The sequence below is a fragment of the Ascaphus truei genome, unplaced genomic scaffold (genome assembly GCF_040206685.1).
Source record: "Ascaphus truei isolate aAscTru1 unplaced genomic scaffold, aAscTru1.hap1 HAP1_SCAFFOLD_2406, whole genome shotgun sequence".
Taxonomy (NCBI): Eukaryota; Metazoa; Chordata; class Amphibia; order Anura; family Ascaphidae; genus Ascaphus; species Ascaphus truei.
In genome coordinates this window covers 459-21,258 of record NW_027455330.1, presented here as the reverse complement: position 1 = coordinate 21,258, position 20,800 = coordinate 459, and the positions used below count along the sequence as shown (strand labels likewise).

The window sequence follows — 20,800 nt, the reverse complement described above, 5'->3', positions numbered from 1 at the left end:
AGGCCTGCAACACAAACACCCCTCCGTTATGACGTCTGTCACCCAGTCCACCAATCAGACCTGCGCTTGCTGGCTGAGCGGCGCCATCCTATGGCAGGTCTTGTTGGTGCGCTGCGGCTTCGTTGTCAGGAAGGAGCTGGTGTGAGTGAGGGTGACAGGGAAGCGGCGCGGACATGTCCGGGGCTCCCGGAGCCTTCCCCGGCGGTGGCAGCAGCAGTGCGTGAGGCGGAGTGAGGTAACGAAGGAGGATGAGGGAGCCCTTCTCACCCCCACCCAGAGACAGCGCCACGTACAGACTGACACACACGGGGAATCGGCTGCCCTGACAGAGGAAAGAGGGGTCTTATTCATTGATATATACGCATTTCGTTCCAAATAATACGTGTGCATGTACCACTCTGCAGCAGGACATGTAGGTACTGTAGGACACATTATTCCATTATATGCATACACCTCTGCAACACGCATCTGGTTGAGATATATATATATTTTTTGTGCAAGGCACAGATAGGTAGGGACATATAGCCCTGCAGCACAAATTTAGGTAGGGGCAATTATTTCGATTTTTTTGTGTAGCCCCCCCTGCCAAAGTTACAGTAAATGTAATACACCGCCAGGTAGGACCCATTGCTAAACTCCTATCTCCTTTATTCCAACTCCAGTATAACCCTCCTGCAACACACATGTAAGTGACGATTTCCTGATGTCAATATGTATCTAACTTCCTCACAGAGGTACTCGAGGGCATCCCTTGCCCATGGATATTCTTACTTATTCCAGTCTCTAGATCACTTCTGCAGTCCACTTCTAGATAGGATCCATGTGTAATTCGGTTTCATTTAATCGCATTTACATATATAAGCACTGTAACACATCTAGGTGGGGCCCTTTTTATTTCATTATTTATATATAGATGTTTATTGTGAGAGTTACATGCAGTGCAATTCTAAAGGGCCCATGGGCACCTTTAATCTAAATCATGTAATCAATTTACACCTACATAGAGCCTGTGGCCAGTCTAACTTATTTAATGCTTTATTTTTTTATTTTATTCTGCTGCAAAATGTGATATCAGGAAAGTCAGACAGTGAAAGGGTTAATGAATTGCAAGCTCCTTGGCAGTGATATTCATTATGTTCAGTTACAGTAGGTAATAAGATACTTACTGAGATACAGCCTGCAGCTGTGCATGAAGGAGGAGGAATGCCCTTGGGCTGTAGAAGGAAGGTTGTTGTTTGAGAGACATACAAATCTTAATTTACCTTTTCAATGGAGAAGGTACTGTGTTATCCACTCCACCGAGGATGGTGAAAGATAAATCTGCCTTTCCCAGCAAAGTCACCAAACATCACTGACTGCAAAGAAAAGTTTAGATGACAGACAGGGAGTTAACATGGATTGATGTGGGATCACTGGCTGCCAGTTTACAGCTACAGCGTGGTGCTGGGATGATGGCAAAGTAATAATAAACTTCTATTTTTTGAATGAGCCAGGAGGAGATTATTTATTTAAAATTCTCATTGTCTCTGCAGAGGCTCAGAAAACCACTTCAGTTAATTTCAGCAGAGCCCTGAATTTTTTTTTCAACAGATGCTGTAAACGCTTGCTCATGTTGAAGATGCCACATTGAGAGGTGAGTGTGCATGAACCCAACAGTGGGGTTGCCCTCTAAATTCAGACCTGGTGTGCTTGCTGCCTTATTCAATGCAGTTGCCAACCTGTGGTAGAAAATACACAGATGCTATTTGTGTGATGAATTACATGACTCTCAAATGAGGGATGTGTCACAGATTAGTTGCATCTCACAAAACCCTGCTGCTTTCGTGCTGTGTCCTTCATTGTCCTTGTTCCGTGAGGTAAAGAAATGTTGGTGAGCAGTAAAAGATATGTTCTTTTACATTTTAATTTTTAAACAAATCTCCAGTGCTATTCTGGGAAGCGTACTATTGGGCACAATGTTGCTGTTTTCTGCCTGCTTTAAATTATTTGTTTTATATGTTGATGGTCAGGTTGAAGCTCTTTAATATTTGTCATTTTGTACATTATAATGAAGCTGCATGTCTAACCTGTAACTTTGCGTACAACACCATGTTTGTGCATGTGCAGACACCTAGATGGCTAATTGTCGTACAGATTTGTTGACATACTTATTTTTCATTTTTCTAGTATTCTTTTCCTGTTAATCACCTGTCTTGGCATGTTTATATTGGTGTGCATTTGTATAACAACATTAACTTCCGTTTTATGGTAGATATTTATTGATTGGGCTTATGCTGTATGGTATTTGGACCAAAATGCAATTTGGCTTAAAATTGACAATTATTTTGACAATTACTTATCGGCTCCATTTATTTTCAGTGCCTTGATTGCTCAAATTAGATTGTAAGCTCTGTGGGGAAGATATTCATTGTCTGTATTCTCTTGTATAGTAGGCTGAATCGTGTTAGTGTTTTTTAAACATTAGAAGATGTAAGTGTACATAAATGTACAAGTTTTTGTGTCTGTGAGTTCTCTTCCTTTACGTGTTTCGACATTACATAGCATCACTTTGTCAGAGTCTCGTTGCACAACTTTATAAGGTTAGTTGTAAAGGGATGAAAAGGCAAGCAGATTTTGTTGACCAAGTTCCCCAAAAGCAAAGCATGCAATAATAGCACAGTTCAAATGTAATTGCATGAAACCTTCTAATTGTCTGTTACTTCCATGAGCGGTGACGCAGAGCATAATAACATGGTGATAACAGAATCTGTGACCTATGACCGTTTCTGGTTACTAGATGCAGCCGGGTTGTTGCTGTGGTATTTATATGCTGATAGATTTTGGCAATTAGGCTCTTGAATATTTTACGGTCTAAAGTGACTTATGAATGAGCTGTTTCTGGGCCAAACTAATCTGCTTCCTAGCTGCCCTCGCTCAACTTCAGCTGGGCAGTACCCACAAAATATTTTTTTGTGAGCCACAAATGGAACAGTGTATTTAGCTTAGAAAAGTTAAACAAAAACGATTTGTTTAAGGCAGTAGTTTGTGTCTGGGGTACCTACCGGACATACATGAATACTGACTGACTGCACATTTCCAGCCTTCCGAAGATGATTCTGAATATGTTTTTAGATGATCTAAAACATGTCCCTTTTCCCCTTGCAGTGTAAACAATGCCTGTAGTACTTGTATGGCCCCTAAGGACAATTACAAAGGTTATTCTCGCCTTCAAACAAAAATTGTAGGAAAAAAAAACTAGCTACTGTATTTTGTTTTACTGGCTATGATAACCCTTTAATATAGCTTTTGTTGTAAACATGGTCCCTTATAACAAATTGCAAATCAGCAGCAGATGCAAGTGACACCTTTTTCATTGGAATAAAACAGCAGACTCTTTATTAGCTTTTCCGATTGAATTCCTCGATTCTTAATATACACTGTTGTGTATTCCTAACCACATCGACTTCTCTAATGCCTCATTGCAATTTTATCCACACTCGCCACCTTGCAATCTTGTCAAGAAGTTTCGAGTTTCGTTCGCTCTAAGTGAAGGAGCGGAAGGTACACGCACATATCTCCGAGAAGTGTGGCAATACAATCATGTTGTGTAATGAAGCCAATAGGTCACAAAAAATAGCATGATGCTATCTGGATTCCAGCCACATTTCTGCAGTTTGCAAGCACTGCCTTGAAACCACTATTGATCCAGATCATTTTCAAAGTCATCATTCAGTGTTTCAAACCAGGGCTTTCTGGTACCTGGCAGAAGGAATTCCTAGGCTGGATAGGTGAGGTTTGTTTTAGATGATGCACTGTTTTCTTGTATTTCTTTTTAGTGCGTCGTAAAATAACGTCTTGTATATTTTTTACGACAAATCTGTTTTTATTTGTTATTTTATGGCGATGTGTTCAACAATTATTGCAGGAAATATCAGGTTAATTCATGTTGCTGAGGTGGCTTCAGCTTTTCAGTGCTCCTGTGTTGTATGGTATCCGTGACATGAAGGTCACAGGCTTAAACCCCAGCAGGCTTTTACCTTTTTATAGACAAAATGAGCACTTATATTAAAGCCGACGTTTATGCGTGGAGGAAATGTATACACTTGCTTATTGAAAATGAGTTTGCTGTTCTGTACAGTGGAACCTGGCTGTTCTATTCACTTCTAGTTTGGTTAAAGGAGCAACCCTGTTAATTTCAGCTTCGGGTACCTCCTGCTTTTCTGATATACTTACTTCCATAGGTATTGTCGGTAGCAGCTCCACAGGTTTAAAGGCCCTGGTCACGTGGGCCAATAGGAAACCGCAAGGGGTGACGTCACAGCTTCCTATTGGCCCGCGGGATATTTAAGATGCCATTTCGATAGCCCCATACAGCCCAGCCAGACCTGCTACCATCAGTATCTTGGGAAGCAGGGGTTCCCTGGAGCTGAAATTAACACAGCTCAACTCTGGAGAACCCCTGCTTCAATTATATATATTTATTTGCTGCTGCTGCTGTGAGCACAATCCTCTTTATATACACTTATCTTTTTTTTATATATATATAATATATATAAATACATAATATAATATATATAATACATGAACAATAACATGAGTTTATATAGCGGCAAATGTGGGCATATATACAAATGACATTTATACTGTGTTCATTTTTAAAATTCCCATTTTAGAAGTGACATACATTTTTATTAGTTCAAGAAACCACTAGTTGGAATGTTTCACCACACCAATCGGTGACAAAGGTGCAAGAGCTTACAGTCTAATACGTGGGGATGGATGGTGGGTGGCTGTAGGTATGTGTCTAAGATTAAAGAATGACCTAGTGAACTCAGCAGTTGGGTTATTTCTCTCCCCCTTTTCCATCTTGGGCTGACAGATGTCTTTTCAGGAAGGAGATGAAGCGCATTGTATGCCGAGGTCAGGAAGGGTTTAATCAAATAAGATTGTTAGAATACAAAAGATACAGGAATAAAGGGCCATATTTAGCATTATTTTCATCTTGGCATTATTATTTTTTAAATCTGTATATATATATATATGTAATGAGACCCATGTGAAGTCTGTCATGTGAATTTCCGTTGGTTATTACTGCGGGTACATGAGTCTTTAGTGTTCTCTGTTCTGTGACAGAGATAAAGGCTGCTCCATCTGTGTCTAGCTGATGTTATTCCATATTTGTTATTTAGCCTTAATCCTTTTTGCTGCCAAAGGGTTCTGAAAGGCATTAAAGGGTTAACGATTCAGCTTCATATCCCAGTGTCTCCATTGTAGTGTTTTCTTTACTATGCATACTGTGTCTACTGCAAGCTAAACCCATGTCTTATCTCCTGCATTGCATACATACATGCCAGTCATGGTCCCAGTGACGTTCATGGGCTCAGAGTTGCATATATTACAGATGCCGCCAAGCATTTTACACACTGCATACACCATCATTTCTCTGTAGAAAAAAAAAACAACTTTTAGTACAATTCCTGCTATTTGATTTACACATGAAAAAGGGATGGCGAGTAGCATGAGATGCCTTTTCATGCACCATCTTCCTTTGTGTAACCATTGGGAAACAATGAGGCTTCCATGCTCAATTTATATCTTCTGACATTTGGACAGAAGAATCCTGGGGTGACTCAGTCTGCCAAGGTGACTGTAGATTGTTCCGCTGCATGACGGGTGAAACAAAATATTTGGTTTCATGTTGGTACGTATGGGCTTTTTGACGGCCCATTCCTCTCCAGGCTGTGTGTTATTGTTACACTAGTATTAGAACGTAGAGTGTAGTCCTAATTTAAGAACAGCCACATCAGGGGTCTGCTTTGAGTTGTGAAGCTTTATGTTGCCTTCGGCACTCTGACGCTTTACACCCATGCATGTATTGGTGTACACTTGTCAAGACAGAGCTGTAACTTGCTTTGGGAGTTGGGATGGTTGACAGCTGTAAATAGGAGGCCTCTCGACATGCCAGATTTGGAAAGGAACAGCATGGCCATGTTGTGTCTCACCATCTGTTGAGTGAATACAGAGGGGTCAGCTGTCTTCAATAGGAACAGTGCATCTAGCATTTCACCACTATTGCTATCTTTTTGGTAAGATTAGAACCGCTTGGCCCATTTAGTCTGAAATTGTATTCTCCCATTTTTTAATTCTGACCCAGATATTCCTCTTAAGTAACCATTTGAATTCCCTAATACCATTCATCTTTCTGATAATTTTGTTGGTCATTTAGGGCAAAGCGGTGCTATGTTGTGCATGGGCAGTATGATGCTTTGCGACTTAGCAACGTTTAGTAAATTTGGCTCTTAATAGTTTCTTCTGCCACCTTTTGTCTGGGTGGCTGTTTATGCATTCACAACGCTTTTAAATGCAGAATTGCTTTATTACATTTCCTCTAAATCTTCTCCTACAGTATATGAAAATAATCTTTCTGCTATTACGGTATCTGAACTGGGAGTTATGAATTGGGGTTTTATTACTGGATGGCAACCCGATTTACAGTAATAATTCAGGTGTTAGAGGGAAGTTTTACTTCAGAAATTCTCAGATGAGAGGGTGATACTCTTCCTGAAGTGTCACACCCTGGCCACGTCATTAATGTTTGTAGAGGCGAGAGGTACATATGAAAACACCATTCCTTTGCTTACACTACAAGAGCTAGTCTGTTTCTACCAATGGACCAGTTTGCTGTTCTTGGCATTGAACCATGTCACTCAGTTTACTCTTTACATGAAGTGACCAGAACAAGTGAAAGAACTCTTTGAGCAGCACAGCCCCCATAAATAAAGCATCAGTTGGGGAGGTTTCCTTTAGTTTTGGTACCATGGCAGTGCTATATAATATGCACTCCAGCCAATCTAAACATAGAAAAGACCCGCTACATATCCATTTCTGCTTTTACTTTATCATTTCATTACAGCTCAAAGACTTTCAAAGTAACTTCATGAAACCAGATCTGTCTTCCATTCTTTGTTCTTCGCAGATAGCAATGATGTCTTGTGTATTCATTTTGTTCCCTACAGAGCAGTAACAGGAGAGTAACTACTTTTAAATGTGGCGTTAGTGAAGTTTTATTTTGCACTTTTAACGTCTGACATGCTAACAAAGATACCTTCAACTAGTTCATCTAATTAAGTGTGTGTGTGTGTGTATATGTATATTTAAACATGAACAATAACATGAGTTTATATAGCGGCAAATGTGGGCATATATACAAATGACATTTATACTGTGTTCATTTTTAAAATTCCCATTTTAGAAGTGACATACATTTTTATTAGTTCAAGAAACCACTAGTTGGAATGTTTCACCACACCAATCGGTGACAAAGGTGCAAGAGCTTACAGTCTAATACGTGGGGATGGATGGTGGGTGGCTGTAGGTATGTGTCTAAGATTAAAGAATGACCTAGTGAACTCAGCAGTTGGGTTATTTCTCTCCCCCTTTTCCATCTTGGGCTGACAGATGTCTTTTCAGGAAGGAGATGAAGCGCATTGTATGCCGAGGTCAGGAAGGGTTTAATCAAATAAGATTGTTAGAATACAAAAGATACAGGAATAAAGGGCCATATTTAGCATTATTTTCATCTTGGCATTATTATTTTTTAAATCTGTTTTCTGATAACTTGCAGCAGTTTGGTTTGCAGGGCGTTTCGGACTTCTCCTGAATAGGAGGTAAAGAAACTTGGTGAAATATTTTTAGGCGCCGACGCCTTTCTCCCCAAGTCAATATGGCAGGAAGTTGGGCAATGCACTGTTATTTCCTATTCAAGGGAATAGAAGATATCTCAGACAGGCCTGGAAATCTGTCTTTCTCCATCATCTCTTCGCATACAGTGCTTCCACTGCAGCTAGGGGTTCTCGGTAATGGCATGCAAATGAGCACACAGTGTCACCTTTTGCTTCTTGTCTGTTTTAACACGGGGCCCTATAAGCGTATGCCTGCTATAATGCACAGCTTTTCAGCAGAGCCTGGGTTACAGAAGTGCATAGCCAGTAAACCTACTCACAGACCGCTATTTCCAACTTGGGTTTCATCAGTGTGAGTGAGGGTGGTTACTGGCTCTGCAATGTGAAGCTGGTAATGGTTACAGCTCTTGAATTGTATCTGATGCTTCATTAACTATGCATATCTCACTATACTAAAGAGAGCTTGGTGTATCTTGTTGCTATAAAAAAAAATTTGCTTGGATTTTTAATTCCTTTGCAATTTTGAAATGTAACAGAAATTTTGCAGGCCCCTGTGTGAGCGATGGGGTTATAAAAGGCCACAGTAATGTTTTCCCAAAAACTGCTTTTGTAGAAGTCCCCATCTAACCATAAGAACAATAGTATACATTGTACTTTGCATGATATTTGCTATTGCTTTTTTCAGAGAGATTTCCAGACGTATCTGGAACGAGAGAAAATTGTAGCCGGGATGTTGCATGTCTTGGTGCTTCTACTTTTGGATTTATAGTATATCAGGGCTCTTTAACTAGTTCACCAAAGGGGCCAGATTAGGAAACATTAAGGATAAGAGGCACAAGCTTGTTGCAATGTTGTTTTAGGTCCATTTTAAAGACTTGGAAATCTCTGTATTTCAACATTTTGCATGCATATATAACATTTGTACCATATATATTTACCTTTACCTTAACTTACAAGCGAGTTTCAGCGTGAAAAACTGCACTTGGCTGCCTAAGCAACTAGTATGAGATAAGCAGAGAGTCTAAGACCCACATCAAGACCCTTCACGGGCGCCAGTTGAAGAGCCCTGCAATAAATAGCATTTTTCACCCTTTACAATGTGGCTTGCAGCTAGTAAAAGACTTCACAGTCAAATGGGTATTGATGTTTTAAAATGGTTTGAATTGAAAGGCTTTCTGAAGGTTAACACACTTCGTTAAATAATTACCATAGATTGGGAACCACCAGGTGATAGTTTTTGTAGTTTATCCACATCATGCATTCATTTCCTTATTTGTATTGCATACATTTTTTTTGCATTAACCGTTTGAGTGCCATGGGGTCAAGAAGGCCATGTGACTGCCGTCACTGATGATGGAAGGGGAGGAGTCATCAGTTCACTTCGAGTCGAGTGCAGGACTCGATCTGCTTTAGCAAAATGAGCAGGATTTTTGGACATGGCTACTGCATCATAGGGCACCCAAGGTGCCAGACCCCATGCGGATGTAGCTATGTCCTGGGCCGCTCAGAGGGTTAATAGGTCTGTCGAGCAACAAGATTTCTTTAGCCATAGCTGGTGTCCATAATCGAGAATTGCGGGCGCGGGGTTGCACTTTTTCTTAACCTTTTTGCTGTCAGAGGGGTCAGCAAAGTCTTCCTCTGGCAGTGAAAAGATTCAAATAAGGCTTAAAAGTTTGTGTGGGGTTAGTATGTGCTTTTAGGCTCTGATCAGCAAGATTGCTGCAGACACGTCTTTGCTGAAATTGTTATGAAACAGTTCTGTGAGGAAGCAGGCATAAACTTATAAGGTTCCATGTTAAAATGGATGAAGTAAAGAGTGACTCTCTGTGCTCATTTGCACGTGATTACCCAGAATCCCTGGCTGCAGTGGAAGCACTGTTTGCTAAGCGATAATGGGGAAAGACAGGATTGCAGACCTGTCCGAGACATGCAAAAATGCACCACAATTGGTATTTTTATTTGCTGTGAAGAAGCACAAATGTGCACAATTCCTTAAGATTTCCAACACAAAAGCCTTGATAATGAATCGCTGCAAAGCGGTATGTGATGCAGCCTCGCTCTTGCGCTGGCCACATAATTCTTCAAAGCAGAACAGGGTTAACACATCCTGTTTCTTTGTATCAGCCTCTGCTTTCGATATAAAGTACGCTGACAATGCATCCGGCCCATCTTGGTTATGTCCTGTTAATTCCTCAAACATTAACAAAGAGATAATAACCTCCTAATCACAAACTAAGTATATTGGCAGCATGGCAAAGAATGTGACAGTGACAGCTTTGCAGATATGCTACAAGCCCGTCCTACCTGTCTCACTTATCAGGAGGTTCCTCTTAATCCAGAAATTGTCTTTCATCTGCATGATAAATTACAGCTTTGTGGTAGTAAAGAGCCCAGTTTTATTAAAGCCGAAGGAGGAAGTTAGTGGAAAAGTCACCGCTTTTTTGGGCTGGGTCACTCAATGCAAATGCCACTGCAAGCTCTCCTTGTGAATATGGGCAAGTCACTTAATTTCTCTGTGTCTTAGGCACTGCAACCTAGACTGTAAACTCATTGTGCCTACAAAAATCTATGTACAGCGCTGCATACACAGTCAGTGATCACTTGTGTTATATATTGTAGCTATAGATCTACTTGAGATTACAGTGAGTGAGTGCGTGTGTGTGTATGTCTCTGTGTGTGTGTATGTCTCTGTGTGTGTGTGTGTGTGTTCGTTTAGAAAATGGCTGCACCCTCTGCGGTGAGCGCCCTATAGAGGGTGTCCGTGCTAGATAAAAAAAGGGGGGAATCTAACAGGAAAAAATGAGCAAAACAGATATTTATTCATAAAACACACGGTTACCCGAAGTTTGTCTCCTCCTCTTAAGGTTGGGTAACCGTGTGATTTATGGGTCATTTAAACACTTTTTGCAATTTGAATACTTGGTGTCTCTTTTCTATTTTCTCTTAAGCAGAATGAGAGAGAAACTGTCTCGGCTTTATTACAAGATACTCCATCTTGTGTTTCTCACAGTAACTGTTTTAAACGGCTTAAAATTAGATTTGATTTTTTTTAATGCTACTCCCAAAGTTTTACGGTGTTTATGTGAAACTAGTCTGTAGCACCACATAGCATCGTGAATTTGCAGCTATTCCATCTTTCAGAGATGTACCAATAAGAATATTTCAGTAATGACAAAATATTTTCTGCAAGGGGGGGGGGGGAAGCTACACTTGGTCAGAAACTTATGTTTAAACCACGTTGCAGTTTTATGTAGGCAAATGGGAAACCCTCCTGTTAGGCCTGGGACATAGTGGTTTTAAGCTCGCTGAGGCGGGCTGAGCTGTGCTGAGCAGATGCACAGAGCCCCTGCATCTGTCATCAGCGCGGCTATAGTTTCTCCCTCCGCATGCGCGCTGATGCGTGCGGAGACTGAGAAACTTTCCCGAGACAGGCAGTTTTGAAATTTGCCGCTCCGGGAAGCGGAGGAGCGGTCACGTGACCGCTCCCATCCAATGGGATCGGAGGGACTAGCCCCACCCCCAGAGCGCGCTCACTGCCTCGCCTGCAAGGACAGGGAAAAGCCCCATTTTGGAGCAGGCGAGGCAGAGCAGGAGCGCGGCTCAGTGCTGTTTGCTCCTCTGTCCCAGGCCTTAGTGTAGTTTAGCATTTACTCAAATAGCTTGTAATTATAAATAAAAATATTAGACGTACCCCTCTAAATTATAACAGTCTGTGTTTAATTGTACACTTTATCTCTGTGGGAAAGACACAGCCACCTTCCTGTTATTGGAAGTCTCCCTTGTTGGGAAAGAGATTGTTGAGAAATTTTGTAGGTGTTCTGTTCATTACAAGATTGTTACTACACCCCCCCCCCCCCCCACCAAAAAATGGTTTATGGCAGAACTACCAGCCTCCATGTCTTCGGTTGGCATAGTTAAGTGGGTACCAGCAAAAACAATAGTATATTTGTAGTACCTGATTCAGATATAGTGGTAAGTAAATGTAGGCAAACCGTGTAATGTGTTAATGTCATTGATACTTGCGTAGTAATGTTAACCTATTTAATAAGCCTGCGTGTTCGTCAGCAGCTCGTCTTAAAAGTTAGAATCGCCCTTGCACCTAAAACAAAGAGCAAACCAGAAAACATGCATCCCTTTCTTTTCGCAGAGTCCTGCGTGCATTGTAATGTTTAGTTTGTGCTCTGCCTGTCCCTGCTGCCTTCTAACTCATGTTGACCATAGGAGGGATATTTTATATTTGATTAAAGGGAGTTAGTCATTGGCAGCTGCAGTACTGGAGGGATCCTGTTTTAGTGCTCTGGTTTTTTGTATATATAGAGCAGTGGTTATTGACCCTTTTTTGAGAAGGGATACCCCTGCTCTTCAGACCTCACTCATCGCCTGTCCTCGCTTACACCCACGACACCTCTACCCTCTCTACACACTCCAAATTCACCCACCCACACCATACTCTGCCTTTTATTTCATGTACTTCACAGTTATCCCCTCCTCACACGGCACACTCTGTCTTTATTACCATTCACCCCCCCCCCCCCACCACCAAAGCTCTAACATCCCTCTATTCCCTGCACAAAGCCATCACACACCCACCCCTCAGAAACTCAGCCATCACACTCAGCCCTCTTTCCCTCTTTCTAACCATTTTCCCACACACCTCAAACATAGCTGCTTAGCGGGCGCACCCTGAGCTGTCTGGAGATGAAGTCTTCTCTCTCTCTTCCAAGCGGCACGGGAGGTGCCCGCTCAGTTTTTCCCCAGGGGGTGGTGGCTCCCCTAGGAGAGTCGGGGGACATCAGGGTTACCCTGCACTCTGGTTGAAAAACACTACTTTAGAGAGATGAACGTTGGTGTGCTGAGATTGGGTAGTCATATATTATGTATCATGACAGCTTTTTCATTTTGATGGTGTATTTATATTTGGATCTAAATAAAGTTTTCAAGAGGCAATCCAAGCGGCACTTAAAATATATACTTTAAAAAAAATATATATGCAGCCTTTGATTACCTTTATTGAATGACCTAAGTGCCGATCGATTCGTTCTCCTGTGATCGATCAGCAAAGACCCTGCTTTACAAAATAGCTGCATTTCCATTTCTATCATTCCTTCAGTCAGTGTAACTCAGCAGCTACAATGTTTAAATTACTAAGGGTAACATTATCTATTATTACAGTTTGCAGCTCAAACTGCTGGGAATATTGGCAACAAATGATCACAAACAGGAAAGTGTTGCAAAGATCTTGCACTGTTGGGGAAGTGGGCTAACGCCTGCTATACAACTCAAGGGATGCTCATTATATTATCTCTTATTAAGAGATTAATGGAAAAAAAATGAAGTATTGTCTAATACTACAGAACTGATTTATTTTTAAAAAACCACACGTGTAGGAGATTAAACGGAGCAATCCATGCACTGCTGCTTTCATAATACTGCACTCCCATAGTTTACAACTGGTTGGTAAATACTTGGTTTAGACTAATTGTTTTCTTAACCTTCACATACGACCACGCAGTGGCTCACACAATGACGTCCAGTTCAACGTGGCTTTGCCAAATGGATTGGCGTGAAAACAATGCAAGTCAGTCAGTGCACAGGCTCTGCTGGTTTAGCTGGGTGTACAGGGTCAGAGTTTGGATATCCCGGGTGCTAGGGTTTTGCAGTAGGAAGAATTGTTCATTGTCGGCAGCGTAGTCCATGGAAGCGTTTGCGGAGGAAAGTTCAGTGCAGTTCTAACGGTATTTACATTTCTGTTTGTGCCTTAGCGACTGGGGTACCTTGTAACAAAAGTATTTTGGACGTTGCAGGCCTTTTTAAAGCAAAGATATTATACTGCCAAAAGAAATTTGCTACAGAGGAACAAAGGGAAACTAGAAACAACCTGTTTCCAGCATTCTGTATTAATTTGGCATCATTCTACTGCAGGCAGATGAGCTCCCCCGTTGATTAGGTGCCTTCATTAAAAACATTGTACGCCATTATATTGCATGTTTGCCTCGGTGAAAATAAACACATTTGCAAATACAGATGCTGCGATAACTATTAACTGCTACTGAAGCGAAACATCACAACCGGATATAACAGCTCTCCAGCATACGCACTGTTTGTGTTTCCAAAATGGCAAACGTGTAATTAAAGCAGCAATTCATGTTGAGTGTCCTTGTTGAGTGAACTTGTTCCAACGTAAAACAGGAACATGACTAGACTTTTCCATTTTGTAAGGATTGATCTCTTGAAAACACCAGACATTTATTGGAGTTCGAAACGGTTTCAGCTATGAACTGGCAAGTCTGTATGTCAAGGTCACCTTGAAGTCTCAAAGCGGAAATCCAAGCAGCCGTTTTTGTGTTCGTTTTTACATAGGATAGAAGCAGGGGTTCCCCAGGGCTGAACCCCATTAATTTCAGCTACGGGACCTCCTGCTACTAGAGATACTTTCCTCCGTAGGGGGTGCTGGTAGCTGCTCCGACTCAGTAGCTGGGTTCATGTAATGGCGCATTTTCAAAGCTCTTGAGTTCTGCCAGCCAATAAGAAGCCGGGGTGTAATCTGATGCCGCTTCCTATTGGCTAACGCAAATCAGGAACTTTAAATTTTGCTGAGAAACCGGCACCACCTTTTTGGATTTTTTTTTTTTTAAACGTCCTACTTTGATTGCTCCTTTTAACAAAGAAATTGAAAGCCAATGAAAAAAAAAAAGTTGTCCCCCTTAGGCTGCTTACTATTCTATCTACTTCGAAACCTCAAGTGTATTACCTTCAGTGAAAGAGTGATGGATCCATGGAACAGCCTCCCAGCAAAGAATAACTTCCTCATATTTTCCATGAGCTTCTTTTCGTTCGGGGTGAAGGAGTAGCTCAGTGGTAATGTCACTGCTTTTATAAAGTGGGTGAACCTAGGTTTAATGCCAACATCAGCTCTTCTTGGGCAACTCATTTCATCCCCCAAAATTAGATTGTACACTCATCAGGGCAAGGACTCATACCTGCAACAAAGACTAGAATAGCACCGCATGCATAGCAGTGCTATATAAAAATTTATATAAACTAGTGGAATTACCCAGCCTTGCTCGGGAGGGGGGGGGGGGGGGCAGGGGAGAGGGTAAGAGAGACAAAATCTGTCCAAAGTAGAGAGAGTTCAAGGTAATTCTTGAAGTTCTGGCAACACTAACTGTGTGACCCCTACATACCCTTGACCCCCAAACTTGTCTGGACCCGGCTCTAGGCTTGCCTCATTCCCCACGCTCCCTCTAACAATCTCCTTTCTCACTGTCTTGGAACGCCTGTCTCCTCCGCCACCTCCTATCCACCATCCACAATTTCTCTAAGCAAATCAGCCATGGGGTGTTGTACCTGGTAGACTATCTGGCACGTAACATCATACTTGTGATATGATAATGAGTTGCAGACATCTTGTACAGCTGAACCTATGTACGAGAACATACCATAGATCGTTATATTTATACAAAGCTATGGGCCAAACGTACCAAAACCCCTAAGCTCTTCCTTTTGATCCTATTAGATGCCAAGTTTGGTGGCTCTAGGATTAAGCGTCTGGATTTGTATAGCCGGACAAACAAACTAACTTTCTGAATCAGTATAGATCTGTATGTGTATGAAAATGGGAGTACGGAATCGGAGAACGTGTCGGAGCAACGTGGAGAAGAGAGGTTTGTAACAACAGCACTGGAAGATCATTGGGGAGGCCTTCACCCACCAGTGGATTGACAAGGGCTCAAGATTATATAAAGAAAATATATTCTTCTTTTTCTGTTCAGATCATAACATCTTGTTCCAGCCCTATCCCCATCTTTGAATGGATGGTTTCATCCTGCAACGTCTTAATACAATTGATGTATTTAAAGTTTGTATCCTATTCCTCTCCCCCCTCTTTTTTTCAATCTTTTTATTTTTAGCCTAGGTAGGAACGAGAGTTTTGTGGAAGTGATGAGCAGAACCCCGGTAACATTGCAAAGGGGAGAACGGGAGAATTCTCTCATTCGCCAAAGCATGAAGTACACCTTTACAATGGACAATGGTAAAGGAAATAGCTGTAGAATTCTTACCCTCATGGGAGCAGCTGAAATGTTTTTGTTTTTTTAAAAACTATATAAAGCTGTGTACTTTTATCATTGCCCAGGAACGAGGGAACATTTCCCTCCGTGTTAAATATAGCTGTACTAACGGAAAGTAGATTCCTCCCATTGCAGCAGAAAATTGGAAGCTCTCGCAGTGTATATTTCTTCCCTTCTCTAATTCTTTTCTTCCTGGTTCTTATATTAACTCCTTCAATGCGTTGCAAAGCCTGGCCCTTCTGAGTCTAAAGGGGTTAAGTCTTTCCTGCGAATTTAATCAAAGTATGGCTGATTTTAAGTCGCAAGGTATTTTGACTAAGAAAGCCATGGCTTGAGGAAACAGCGCGCATTGAAACAAATGGAGCGTTGTCTGCACTCGGGGGGGCAGGTAATAGGATTTGCCTCTGTAAATCCCCTTAATCCACTTCGGATCAGAACTTGTGCGTCTGTGCTCCTGCTTGTTTGTCAACAGAGCAGAAAATAGCAGCTCACGGAAGCGAGGAGAGCGTAGGTAGTGAGGACAGAGCGAGCAGGTGTAGTGGAGGGCTGCAGGGAATCCGAAAGAGACAAACATACATCACTACTTGAAAAGGACAGTCGGGCAAGTAAGTAGAGCTTGAACTTGCAATATGTGAGGCTCTGTTTACAGGGGGATGGGCAGTTTGTAACCCTTTTCATTACTGGTGACTGGCCTGGAACATGACGTGTATTGATTTGCATCCTGCTGTCTATATATCCTTTGCTCTCTCGTGTGCTATAGTCCTCTAGAGATTCAGGGCCATATAATACTAAGCAGTGCTCGTACTTTAGACCATCCAGCATAGCAGGACTGCAGGGTGTCTCCTGGGGTAACACTGTTTAATAAATATAGCCCACTTGAATGTGACCGTAAGGTGTCTTCCAGCACAGAAGTTTTTGCTACAATAGAGTAGCTCCGCTTAGTAAATCTGGCCCTTTATGGTGTCTTCCAGCATGGAAGGTGTCCCATGGAGTAGCACTGCTTTTGTTTGCTGGTTTGGATGATGAGAGATGGGGAAATTAGTTTGTTTCCTTATTATTGTGTGTTACTACATAGGACTATAAAGAGCATTTATTCAATACAGAAACGTATGAGCTATGAACGCTGGCAATGGTGCTTTGCATTCCTTTGTTTTTCTCAAATACTTTTTTTTTTTTTTTTCTAACTCCTTTTTTAAAATCAGAAAATAAAAATAGAGAAAATACAATGCTGAAACTGGTATGTATGTATATATTTATGTATGTATATATATTTATTGAGTTTTGTGGGGGGGGGGGGAGTACAGAAAACCAAAATTAGGAGGGTGTAAACAATTCTTCACACTTCTCAATACAGTAAGTAATGTACTGTTATAATCTTTGTATATTCACAGATATGTTTACAAGAGGGAATCTGCGTTTACTTTAGCGAAAGGGGATCCCTATTTGATTCTGAGCCTATTTTACTGTAACCTGTGAATATGCTTGTGGGTGGTCTTTCTCTGCAAATCTGAGATTAATCGTGTCGTTTATCCGTAGCCTAGGATTCGCAGAACCCCCTTTAAATGAAGTCCATGGGCGATAATGATTATATTTTTAAAAGCACTTTCATTTTTATGTGTGCTTTCCCCCCATAAAATTGTATGTGTACATATTTGATGCCCACACCACGTTGCAGCATCTTTTAGTCCCAGAATAAGGCCGGAAACATTGTATTTCTCTACAGGGGGTTTATTTACAGGGTTAAATCATACACCAACAGTCACACCGTCCCTTTAAGTCAAAACAAAACAAACCATAAAAATAACACCTATTCTCTTTAGGGAAAACTAACTATTCATGCAGGTTTAGCCCTTACTAACTGGATGTCCAGCTAAGCTGGTTCCCACCCCAAAACAGGTATGATTATATTTAAACATACAGTCTCTGCACACAGCAATATAGTGTTTCTCTTCTCTGTTTGTGTTGGGGCTCCAGGTAGTTCCCTCCTGGACCCTGCGAGAGTTCAGAGAATCCCTCCTCTGTAGTTCCAAGGTTATGGATTGGACGTCCCCTGCTTCAGTGCGGTCTCGCGTCCTTCATTCTTCCTCCTGGGATTCAAACCCAGGCAGTCCCAGCAGACTCCGCAACCACCGTCCAGCGGGTCTAGGGGGCTGTGCTAGCTTTCTTAGCTGGGGAGAACTTTCTCTTTTCCCCCCTTCTCTGAGGAAAAGCAGTCTCTCTCAATGGCAGCTCTCTGTCTTTTAAAACACTTCTGTTCACTCAGGAGTCCAGCCTGATTAGCTGCAGTTGAAGTAGCTTCTTTGGGGAGATTAACTCCCTGTAGCCTGGAAAGCATATGATCTGCCGCACTCCAGCCCATACAGGGACAGTGATTGTATGACAATGTGTACATGTATATATAATTTATAGAGGGTCTACAAAATGCATCCATTAGTCCCAGCAGGGTGGGGGTGGGAGGATTGCAAAGAAACAGGATGCAATGGGTATTTTCACTTTTTTTTTTTGTTCTTTTAACAAAATTAGAGTTTGACTAGATGGAGAACGCTGTGCTTTAGCTGCAGGTTGATTTTTATGGCTTCTAGTGGTGTGTGAATGTGCATGCTGGTAAACTCATGGTTTTAGATAATCTACATTGTTCAGGCCACAGAGCAGGGCAAAACGGTTACCCGTGAAAGATCATATTGCACTTTCATGAAACTGATAGTGCCGATCTGGGCACGGAAGCTCCTATTTTCCTCAGTTGTAGAGTCCCAGTGATATTGCTCTGATCAGCCTTTCAATTGCTCTTCAATGAATAACCCCCACAGTGTGTGTGTGTCTCTATACGTTTCTTTTTAACATTATTTATTAAAATGCCTACAGGATGGCTGTAGACAGTAAAGAGAATAAAAGGGTGAAGTGTGTAGGAGTATTCAGAGTGAAAGGGTAATGCTAATCCTGTTACAGCTTGCAAGTTAAAACATCAAGCCCTGCTGCTAATTTATTTATTCACCCCCCTCCTCCATTTTGTTTACCCAAAACCATGCTATGTTCAGCTTTGGGCTCCTCCCGGTTCCAAAGATACCGACTTGTTAATGTTGAGCAGTTTATAAATAAATAAATACAAATTTCAGTTCCCTCCAGGGCAAACAAAATGGTGCCTTTAATCTTGAGTCCCGTCTGCAACAAAGTCAGTGTTGCAGCTTCCTATTGGATGGCCAATTAAAGCCCTATGAGAAAGCAGGAAGTAATGCCGCTACCTTTACCGGTAGGTATTGGGAACCGGGGGAACGTCAGAGCTGGAAATAGTGAGGTTCAGCTGTGGGGAGCCTCTGGTTCCCATCCTATAAACAAAGGCAGGGGTGGTTAAAATGGCAGGATTACTGCTTTCAGGAAGAAGGTGGAAAACTAACAAGGACATTAAGTCCGAACCTTTAAGTTTGAGTACTTCACTTAAATGGGGTTGCAATAAAGGCTAGATATATTAATCTGTGCTAAAATGTTTGAAAGTATATAACTTCTCTCCTTTTTCCTATCTAGAGATCCGATGATTCCCTTAAATCGACAAATGCATTCCAGACATGAACCCCACCTCCTGCCTCTGCTGTGTATAGAGAACTGACTTCTTTGTAATCCAGGTAAGATGACAAATTCTGCTCTGCACACACTTTCTCATCACTGTCTTGTTTACCTCCCGCACGACACATGCTGGATATATGAACAGAGAGGACTTCTGTCTTTGAGCAATCACGTAACTTTAATATGGAGGTCATATAACATTTGCCCATAACCGCATTTTCACAAGTGAATAAACTAATTAAAATGATTAGAAACTGCAAGGCACTTGCCTTAACCACCCTTTTTACATCCCAAAAGAATTTGGGTGAAAAACACAGAATATGCAAAGATATGTAAAAACAGTCCTTTTTTTTTTTTTTGTCTGCCTAGTTATTCATTAGAAATCATCATAAATTAAAAAAACCTGTGCAACTCCTATATGTGGCATTTTAGTTGTGTCTTTTTAATCTAACCCCTTTAAGAGCCTGTCGGAGTCTTTGGATAGAACAGGGTAAAATGAAAGGAAATAGGCAGTGTTAACATCATTCCTTTAAATACATGTGCCTGCTCCTTGTGCCGTGCAAATTTTCTTTTTCTGCAATTAGATTGCAAAGCACTGAACAATTGTATGTCCATATCTGCGTACATTAATATAACATGTGATCCGGTTTGAAAAATATGTCTGGGTTTGTAAGAAGTGGTTGGATGTTCATGTGTTGTCACCAGTTTCCAGGATGGGCACAGTCATTGTAAGGACCTGTGTAATCCTGTAAATCTTTTGATCTGGTGCATTTGTATGGTGCTGCGTCTGTCACTGGGAAGCTGGAGCGTGACCTCGTGTAATGAAGCGGTTTAGTCTTCAGATCTTAAGAGCACTAGCAGTTCTGATCCCTCAGTTTCAGCACAATGCACTCTGCAAGTTTGCTTGTGAACGCGCCATATGCAGACACCAGACAGAAGGTATCGAAGATCTTGGCCAGAAACCAAAACATATTGTGTGTTCTAGACAGGCTGAAATCCCTCTGTAAGAAAGTTAATACCTTACTTGTAGCCTAACCATTTGCTAAGTATTGCAGAGTGTTTGACTTTGAGCCCTGCTTGCATGCTAGTCTAATTGGGCTCCAAGTCTTTCTTTAGAATAGTATGTAAATTAAAAGCGCGCAACACAGGTAATTCTTATTATGAAGGCGTGCAGACCCGAGACAAATGTAAAGAGCATCTCTCTTCTAAACGGATTTAGAATCTAAATATATTCAGTGATTGTTTACAGGGGGCAGAACATATGTAAATCTCCATTTTCCTTTTGCAGCGTAGCAGGTTGGTGTAAATGTTACCTTTTAAATGAGACTTGTTGATCATGTTTGAGGCTTGAAGTCTAACAGATCTCAAGGTAAAGCTATACCATGTACGAACTGCACATACAACTATAATAGACAGAACATATGTCCCCCGCACTCATAAGGGAAACAGCGTAAATGACACTAGGACGAATCCAACCAATGATAATTTACTGCTTGTAAGGTAGAAAAAATA

General features: G+C 41.4%; 1 long non-coding RNA gene across 1 annotated transcript; it reads left to right on the top strand.

The window, feature by feature from the left end:
- Window positions 1–54: 54 nt before the first annotated feature.
- Window positions 55–20,593, top strand: LOC142479727 (uncharacterized). The gene is made up of 3 exons (XR_012794407.1): window positions 55–235; window positions 1,591–1,633; window positions 19,250–20,593. It is a non-coding gene; the product is annotated as an uncharacterized LOC142479727 (long non-coding RNA).
- Window positions 20,594–20,800: the final 207 nt, after the last annotated feature.